Here is an 8,606-nt window from a genome sequence, read left to right as displayed (position 1 = left end):
GGCAGGCTGCGGTAAAACTCTGTTAACAGAACCCCCAGATGGAACTCAAGTGTGGCCATCTACTCCCAGCTACTCACAGAGAACGTTTCTGTTTCTGACAGCAGAGTAAGAGAAGGGGTGGGAAGAGAGATAGCCCATTCTCTGTTGGCCTAATTCCTAAGGAATTGTGCCTCTGCCTTCGGGTCATTCTCAAGTCTTGTTCAAGGATAAAATGATTTATTGATGGCCATAATTAAAAAGCAATGCCAACAGAAGCAGCCTCAGCATTTTTCATTTGTACTTACACATGAGCAAGAGCAGTTTAGGGAAACGGGTGTCTTCAGGTTCTGTTTTCTCCATCTAGAAAAGGGCTGCCTTCATGGAATGCTGGTCCTGGGGAGAAGCCTCATTTCTATAGCAGGAATTGATAGAGTTTTAAATTCCGATTGGTACACGGAGCTACCCGTCCTCATTTCAAGCACTTCTGGTTTGTTCTGGGTTCAGTGGGTGAGCAATGAGTAGAACTCTGGGGAGGAGGATTTGGAGTGAGCGTGGTTTTGATCCCCAGAGGGAGCTGTTTTTCCATCCATGTCTTGACTGTGATTCAGAATGGGCTTCTCCGCTCAAGATGGGAGTACTGGGCTGATTTAAGGCAGGTGATTGACTTGATTTGGTGGCTACTTTTATACTAGCTGGTTAACGAGCTATTTTTCTTCATTAGTTTCAGGCATATGAGCTTAATGAAGCATTGGACCTCCCAAATTACAAGGAAAATACAGATATAGCTTATGTGGTAGGTTCAAAGGAGTTAGTGAACAAACACAGTAGGGCCACAAATTATTGTTAAAGACATGAATGCATGAAAGTGTATCTATGTCCAAATGGACTCTCTGCAACCATACTGTTCCACCTGAAAATTAGTAGATCGAAATTCAGCAAATGCTTGGACAGGGGATACTCTCAGAAGTATTCTGACTAAATAGCATGGTTTATTTTCATATCACTAAAGTAATTTCTTCTCAAATTGACTCTGGACTAAATCTTATGATACCTACTTGTTCCGATTTTACTTAGCCACCTGCAAATAAGGTGGGGGCAGTGGTAAGAGGAGCTGTTGAATGAAATTAAACATTTGTTGGATGCCTACTGAAGATAAAGCCCTGTGCTTTGTGCCAGGGAGATTCCAGAATAAACGAGGCACAGACCTACTCTCAGGAAGCTTTTGCAAACTAATGGAGAAAACACATCTGCAGGCAACGACTTATGGCATAAGAGGAAATGGGGCCAGGTACGGTGACTCACACCTGTAATCCCAGCACTTTGGGAGGCCGAGGTAGGTGGATCACTTGAGGTCAGGAGTTCAAGACCCACCTGGCCAACATGGCGAGACGCTGTCTCTACTAAAAGTACAAAAAAAAAAAAAAAGAGCCAGGCTTGATGGTGTGCACCTGCAATCCCAGCTACGTGGGAGGCTGAGGCACAAGAATCACTTAAACCTGGGAGGTGGAGACTGTAGTGAGCCGAGATCCCACCACTGCACTCCAGCCTAGAAGACAGAGCGAGACTCTGTCAAAAAAAAAAAAGGAAATAAGATTGGTGTTGAATGGGAAATCTAGGCAGGATGGAATGACAGGAGAGCGTCCACTTGCCCAGCTCCAATAACTCTTTTGACAGCCATGACAATATTGCAGGGACACCCATTCCTCATGGTATCTGAAGTCCCATGAAGGCTTGAGTCTGGAGGCTGGTTCAATCTTGACTTTAAGGGGATACAAGGAATGATTTTCATCTATCCCAAGCCAATAGTCCAGCCAAAAATCTAGGTCTGAGATGATGAGAAGAAGCAAGTCATCAACCATGTCAGCCATTTCATCATCATCATCATCATCATCATCATCATCATCATCATCATCAAAAACAAAACACAGACCTGTAACCGTCCTGTGTGCCTGGCTCTCATCTTAGTTCAAAATATAGAAGTAACTTCTATGGCCAGTGAACAATGACCAAAATAGCTCTCATCACTCTTGTCTGCCACCATGTAAGACATTCCTTTTGCCTTCCACCATGATTTCGAGACTTCTTCAGCCACATGGAACTGTGAGCCCATTAAGCCTCTTTTTCTTCATAAATTACCCAGTCTTCAGTAATAAAATAGTGGTTTGTCCACAACATCAATGAACGATGCTGTTACTTGTTCCAAACACGTATCATTTAAGAGGTTTGGATAAACAACAACCTAAAATAAATAAGCACTAAGCAAACTCAGGGCTACATAATCCCTGTGGTGAGGTAACTGACAATGGGTACAACTGGGACACTTTACTGTTAAATCACCTCTATCTACATGTGCCCAAGCAGTGAGGTACTTGGTTTTAATCCTAAAAAATCATGGTGCACATTTACTCCTGCCTTCCAACTGGGCTCTAACGTCACCTCCTCAGAGAAGCCCGCTTTTCTGTGCTTCCACTCTGCTTTTTTTCAGCATTTAGTGGAGCATCAGTCACCATCCATATCTGGGAACAATGATTGTAAGAAACAGAAACCCATTTGCATGAGCTTGAGGACAAGGAGCACACCCTATCTCTAACAGGCAAACTCATGGGCACAAGATACAAATGAGAGGCCATGAGAGAATGGAAACTGCAGTTACAGAAACCAAAATTCCTCTTTCTTGCTCTCAGAAGCCCATGGTCTCTTTTTTTTTCTTTTTTTTGAGATGCAGTCTCGCTGTCACCCAGGCTGGAGTGCAGTGGTGTGATCTCAGTTCACTGCAAGCTGCACCTCCTGGGGTTTATGCCATTCTCCCGTCTCAGCCTCCCAATTAGCTGGGGCTACAGGCACCGGCCACCACACCCAGCTAATTTTTGTATTTTTAGTAGAGGTGGGGTTTCACCGTGTGAGCCAGGATGGTCTCGATCTCCTGACCTCGTGATCCGACCATCCTGGCCTCCCAAAGTGCTGGGATTACAGGCATGAACCACCGCGCCTGGAAGCCCATGGTCTTTCTTATCAGCCCTGTGGACTTTCTTATCTCTTCTTCTCACTCACAACCAATTTTCCCTTTTTGCCGGTGGCCCATCATGGCAGCCAGCAGAGCCCACCACGGCCAGCTGATCAGTCAGTTACTGGATATCTTGGAGAGGGAGGGAGGGAGGGAGGGAGAGAGGGAGAGGGAGAGAGAGAGAATGACAATTGGGCTTCTGGCCAACCAATTGAGTATAGGGAGGGGAAGTACCATGGTACAAATATAGCGCCAAGACTTGCTTTCCAGCATGGCCAGTGAGTAGGGAAATTGAGGGAAGGTACCTGCAAACACAGCAGACATCTCAGAACATGCTCTCTGTTCTTAGTTCTCTCTCCTGCCTTCTCCTAGATTGTAAATATCACAAGACAATCTAGGATAGTACCTGGCTCAAAATATTTGAGAAAGAGAAAAAGGAAGGCATTGGATCAAACTGTGGACTTCATGCTTTCCTAAATTCACTCTGCAAGTTTTTGGGTTTTTTGTTTTTTGAGACACAGTCTCACTCTGCTGCCCAGGCTGGAGTGCAATGGCATAATCTTGGCTCACTGCCACCTCCACCTCCCAGGTTCAAGCAAATCCCCTGCCTCAGCCCCCTGAGTTGCTGGGATTACAGGCACGCACAGCTACATCAGTTAATTTTTGTATTTTTAGTGGAGATGGGGGTTTCACCATGTTGGCCAGGCTGGTCTCGAACTCTTGACCTCGTGATCCACCCACCTCGGCTTCCCAAAGTGCTGGGATTACAGGTGTGAGCCACCACACCTGGCCGACTCTGCAAGTATTTAAGTGAATGAATGTCCGTCCCTGAGAATCAGAATTTCTTCTGATTTAACGGTATTAAATCTCCATTAGGTTTAATCATGGTCAGCAGCTGTGGGATGTCCTGGGTTTGGGATCAGTGGGATGAGGAATAAGCAGGTTCTCCAAACCACCACGCAGGGACGGGAGGTGTTAACTAGGCCAAAGATGATGTGTGGGGTACGTGCCTGGGTTTCAAACAGCTTATGCCAGGCCTAAAAACTGACGCTGAGGCAGAAACTGTATTAAGCAAATTGATGACACAATGGTGGGGGCCAAAAAGTTTAATATTGCTAAGAAGAATACAAATATTGATCATGCTATATGTTATGGTTATCACGCCATCTCCTGCTACACGCCAGGTTTCCTTTACCATGAGATGGAAGAGATTTGTGGATCTGACCTAACCCTCCAAATTGTAAGGTCCCTGAGAGTGGGCTCATGACATTCATGTTTTATAAATGTGGCATAAAGCCTCACGCTGGCTGCCATGTGGCCCAATGCCAGTTCGATGCTACATTCAAAGAACCATCATTCCAGCATGCAAGCATACTTAAAGGCAACCGAAATGTTTACCGCCGTCCCTCAAGACAAACACCAAAGAAAAATTATTTTCAAAATGCATAGCCACACTTCTTAAAATCTTATTTTCCCAACTCTTTCTCTCTCTCTACCACATTCCCAGGAGTTTCCCAGGAGCAAAACTATCATAAAGACCCAGGAGCAAAATGATTAATGACTTCACTATATCTGATTCTGATTTAGTTGGTTTAGAGTGGTGTCCGGGCATACGTATATTTTAAAATCTTGCTGGGCACAGTGGCACACACCTGAGGTCTCAGCTACTCAGGAGGCTGAGGCAGAAGAATCACTTGAGCCCGGGAGTTTGAGTCCAGCCTGGGCAACAGAGCAAGACCCTGTCTCTGAAAAAAAAAAAAAAAAAAAAAAAAAAAAAAGCAAAAACAAATCTCTCTCAGCTGCAGTCAGGGTTGATAACTAGTTGATCAAAAATTTGTGGCAGCCATCCTTCACAATGGACCTTAATATTCCCACCTCCTGGTGTTATTCATTGTGGAATCTGTCTTAGCTAGTCCTCAATTGGTTCTGGTATCCAGGCCCCACCTTGAGAGACTAGTCCCACCTCCTACCCCACACATGGTTTTACACTTACTTTCAAGACTGGCCTAAAAATGTAAAATGTATTTGTTTTGACCTTGTTTCCAATGAAACAACTATTCTAAACATTCATTTAGGATGGTTAGGGAAATTTGAACACCGGCTAAATATTAGAAAATATTTGCTTCAAAATAACCCAGATTGGTAATGAGATGATGGCTGCAGAGGCTGGTGATAAGCACAGAGGGCTTCATTATCAAATACAAACAAGTGGAAAAAACAGAATTTTTCCATAATACAAATGTAAGGTAAACAGGAAAATGTACTGAGTGCATAAAAAGAATCTATGGTCTCACAGGCATTAGCTTATAGTTTGAACATCAAAAATAAAAGTGATGGCCAGGTGCAGTGGCTGATACCTGTAATCCCAGCAATTTGGGAGACCGAGGTGGGTGGATCACTTGAGCCCAGGAGTTTGAGACCAGCCTGAGCAACATAGTAAGACCCCCATCTCTAAAATAAATAAATATAAATAAAAGTGACTAGAATTGATTATAGAACATCAACTCGATTTGAGTCTATAAAGATTACTGGTGGAGGGGGGCAATGGGGAGAAGGAGGAAGAGAATATATTTGTGACCTAGATTATTTTCCTTAGTTTTGAGAGAATCTTCGGGTCTCCTGGGTCTTCTAGCCCAGTATTAATGTTTATTTTTTATTTATTTATTTTTTTAAAATTTTTTTAGATGGAGTCTCACTCTGCCACCAGACTGGAGTGCAGTGGTGCGATCTCGGGCCACTGCAACTTCCGCCTCCCAGGTTCAATCTATTCTCCTGTCTCAGCCACCCAAGTAGCTGGGACTACAGGTACCTGCCGCTTCACCCAGATAATTTTTTTTTTTTTTGTGACAGAGTCTGGCTCTGTTGCCCAGGCTGGAGTGCAGTGTTACAATCTCAGCTCACTGCAAGCTGCACCTCCCAGGTTCATGCCATTCTCCTCCCTCAGCCTCCCGAGTAGTTGGGACTACAGGCACCTGCCACCACGCCCGGCTAATTTTTTTGTATTTTTAGAAGAGACAGGGTTTCACCGTGTTAACCAGGATGGTCTCGATCTGCTGACCTCGTGATCTGCCCGCCTGAGCCTCCCAAAGTGCTGGGATTACAGGCATGAGCCACTTTGCCCGGCCGCACCCAGCTAATTTTTGTATTTTTTGTAGAGATGGTGTTTCACCATGTTGATCCAGGCTGGTCTCAAACTCCTGACCTTAGGTGATCCGCCAGCCTTGGCATCCCAAAATACAAGGATTACAGGCACGAGCCACCACACCCTGCCTATTTTCCTTAGTTTTCAGAGAACCTTTGTGTCCCCTGGGTGTTCTAGCCCAGTATATCTCAAACTTTGCTGCACCGAGGACCTTGTTGAAATGCAGGTTCTCATCTGCGAGGCTCAGTGGGCTGGCAAATCTGCATTGGTTTGGGAAGCTCACCCTGAGTACCAAGCTTCAGTGAGGACCAAGCAGGCCCCTGCCTGCCAACGCCCTCTCAGCTGGGCTTAACTCTGGCTCTCTCCTGCCAGGGTTCCTCCCCTCAAAATCGGAGCTATTTTCAAAAAGTCTCTTGGAAAAAAGGCCCTGTTTTAAAATTGGGGTGTTCAGGATTGGCCATCTGCTCACCATGGGGTTTTAAGACCTTTGCCCAGACCCCTGCAACCAACTTAGAACTGACATCTTTACTTTTGAAGGCGCCACTCCACACCACATTAAATTCATTAAAATCAACCTCCATTACAGGCATATCTCAGGCATCATGCCCTCAGAACGGAGTTGCAGCTGACCACTTGACAATGTTGTAAAGCCTTAAACATGCATTCATTTCAGCCTTGCAGTTTTCACATTTAGGAGCCAATTGTCTTAGGTCTAAAGCATTCATGCCGAAGCATTTTTATGGGCCCCAGACACTATGCTTCCCAGCCTTCATGGCCTCTGCAATGCTGGTTCCTACTGCCCCACCCCTGGGTTCTGGCCGGCTAGCCCGCGCCACCTCACTGCTCCCCCATTCAAGTGTGCCTTAAATGTGTGGTTTCCAAACTCATCTACACTTTAGGGTCACCTGGGATTTTTTTTAAATCTTCCAAAACCCAGGCCACACCCAAGAACAATTAAACCTCAACCTCTGGAATGGGACATAGCATCCGTTTTTTGTTTTGTTTTTGAGACAGGGTCTCGCTCTGTTACCAAGGCTGGAGTGCAGTGGCACAATTATAGCTCATTACAGCCTCCAACTCCTGGGCTCAAGAAACCCTCCCACTTCAACCCCCATGGTAGCTGGGATCACAGGCGGGCACCACCACACCTGGCTAATTTTTAAACTTTTTATAGAGACGGTATCTCCCTATGTTCTCCAGGCTGGTCTCAAACTCCTGGCCTCAAGCGATACTCCCGCCTCAGCCTCCCAAACTGCTGGGATGATAGGCATGGGCCACCATGCCTGGACATCAGCATCTGTATTTTTTGAAGCACAGACGAGTTTGGGAACTACTGCGGTAGAGTGAGCTCGGTTTCCTAGACCTGTCTGGCCGTAGGATTCGGCTGGGCTGCTTCTGAAAACAGAGCACCCCAGGCTTCTTCCCAGGTAATTCTGATTCATTAGGTCTGGGGTGGGCCCCGGAATGTGCATTTTTTATGAGCTGCCTCTGGGTGAATCAGGCTAAAGCCAGTTTGGGATCTGAGACCTTGGAGATCATTCCCCAGCTTCCCTCCTAACCCAGTTCCCAGCTTGGCCCACCTCACCCAGGCTGTGTCACGTCTGACTTCGCAGATTACACCTGAGAGGGAAGCCCCAGCCATCACAATGTGAGAACATTTTACAGTGACCAGGATATGCCAAATACATTTTAAAACTCATTCACGATTAACGTTCACCTTAAACTTGATGGACTCTGAGAACGGGCTGGCCACGTGCTGTGCACAACCCTTAGTGCTCTTCTGTGACTAATATTTGGATAACTGATTGTTGGAAGCTCAGGAAGCCTCTCTGTCTCTGAGGGGTCGAAGTTAACTTCTTTATTTCTGAGGTAGGGAAGAAAATGAGGATGTTCTGCCTTTTGCTAAACTGAATAATGTCCTCCAAAAATTCACATTCACCAGGAATCCCAGAATGTGACCTTATTAGAAAATAGGGGCAGGGCATGGTGGCTCATGCTTGTAATCTCAGCACTTTGGGAGGCTGAGGCAGGAGGATCACTTGAGGTGAGGAGTTCGAGACTAGCCTGGCTAGCATGGCAAAACCCTGTCTCTACTAAAAACAGAAAAATTAGCTAGGCATGGTGGCATGCACCTGTAATCCCAGCTACTTCGGAGGCTGAGGCTGAAGAATCACTTGAACCCAGAGGCAGAGTTGCAGTGAGCTGAGATTGTTTCACTGAACTCCCTCCTGGGCAACAGAGCAAGACTCCATCTCAATAAAAAAGAAAAGAAAGTAGGGTCTCTGCAGATCTAATTACAAAGAGGTCATATTGGAATAGCGTGGACCTTAAATCGAGTAATAATGGCATCCTCATGGGAAGAGAAGAAGAGACAGAGACACACAGGGGAGAAGGCCACATGAGAATGAAGGAAGAGAATGGAATGATGTGGCCACAAGCCAAGGAATGCCAGCAACCACCAGAAGCCAGAAGAGGCAAGGA

This window comes from Gorilla gorilla, chromosome 10, assembly GCF_029281585.2.
Source record: "Gorilla gorilla gorilla isolate KB3781 chromosome 10, NHGRI_mGorGor1-v2.1_pri, whole genome shotgun sequence".
Lineage (NCBI taxonomy): Eukaryota > Metazoa > Chordata > Mammalia > Primates > Hominidae > Gorilla > Gorilla gorilla.
The sequence above is the reverse complement of the archived record's forward strand: the minus strand, read 5'-3'. Positions refer to the sequence as shown.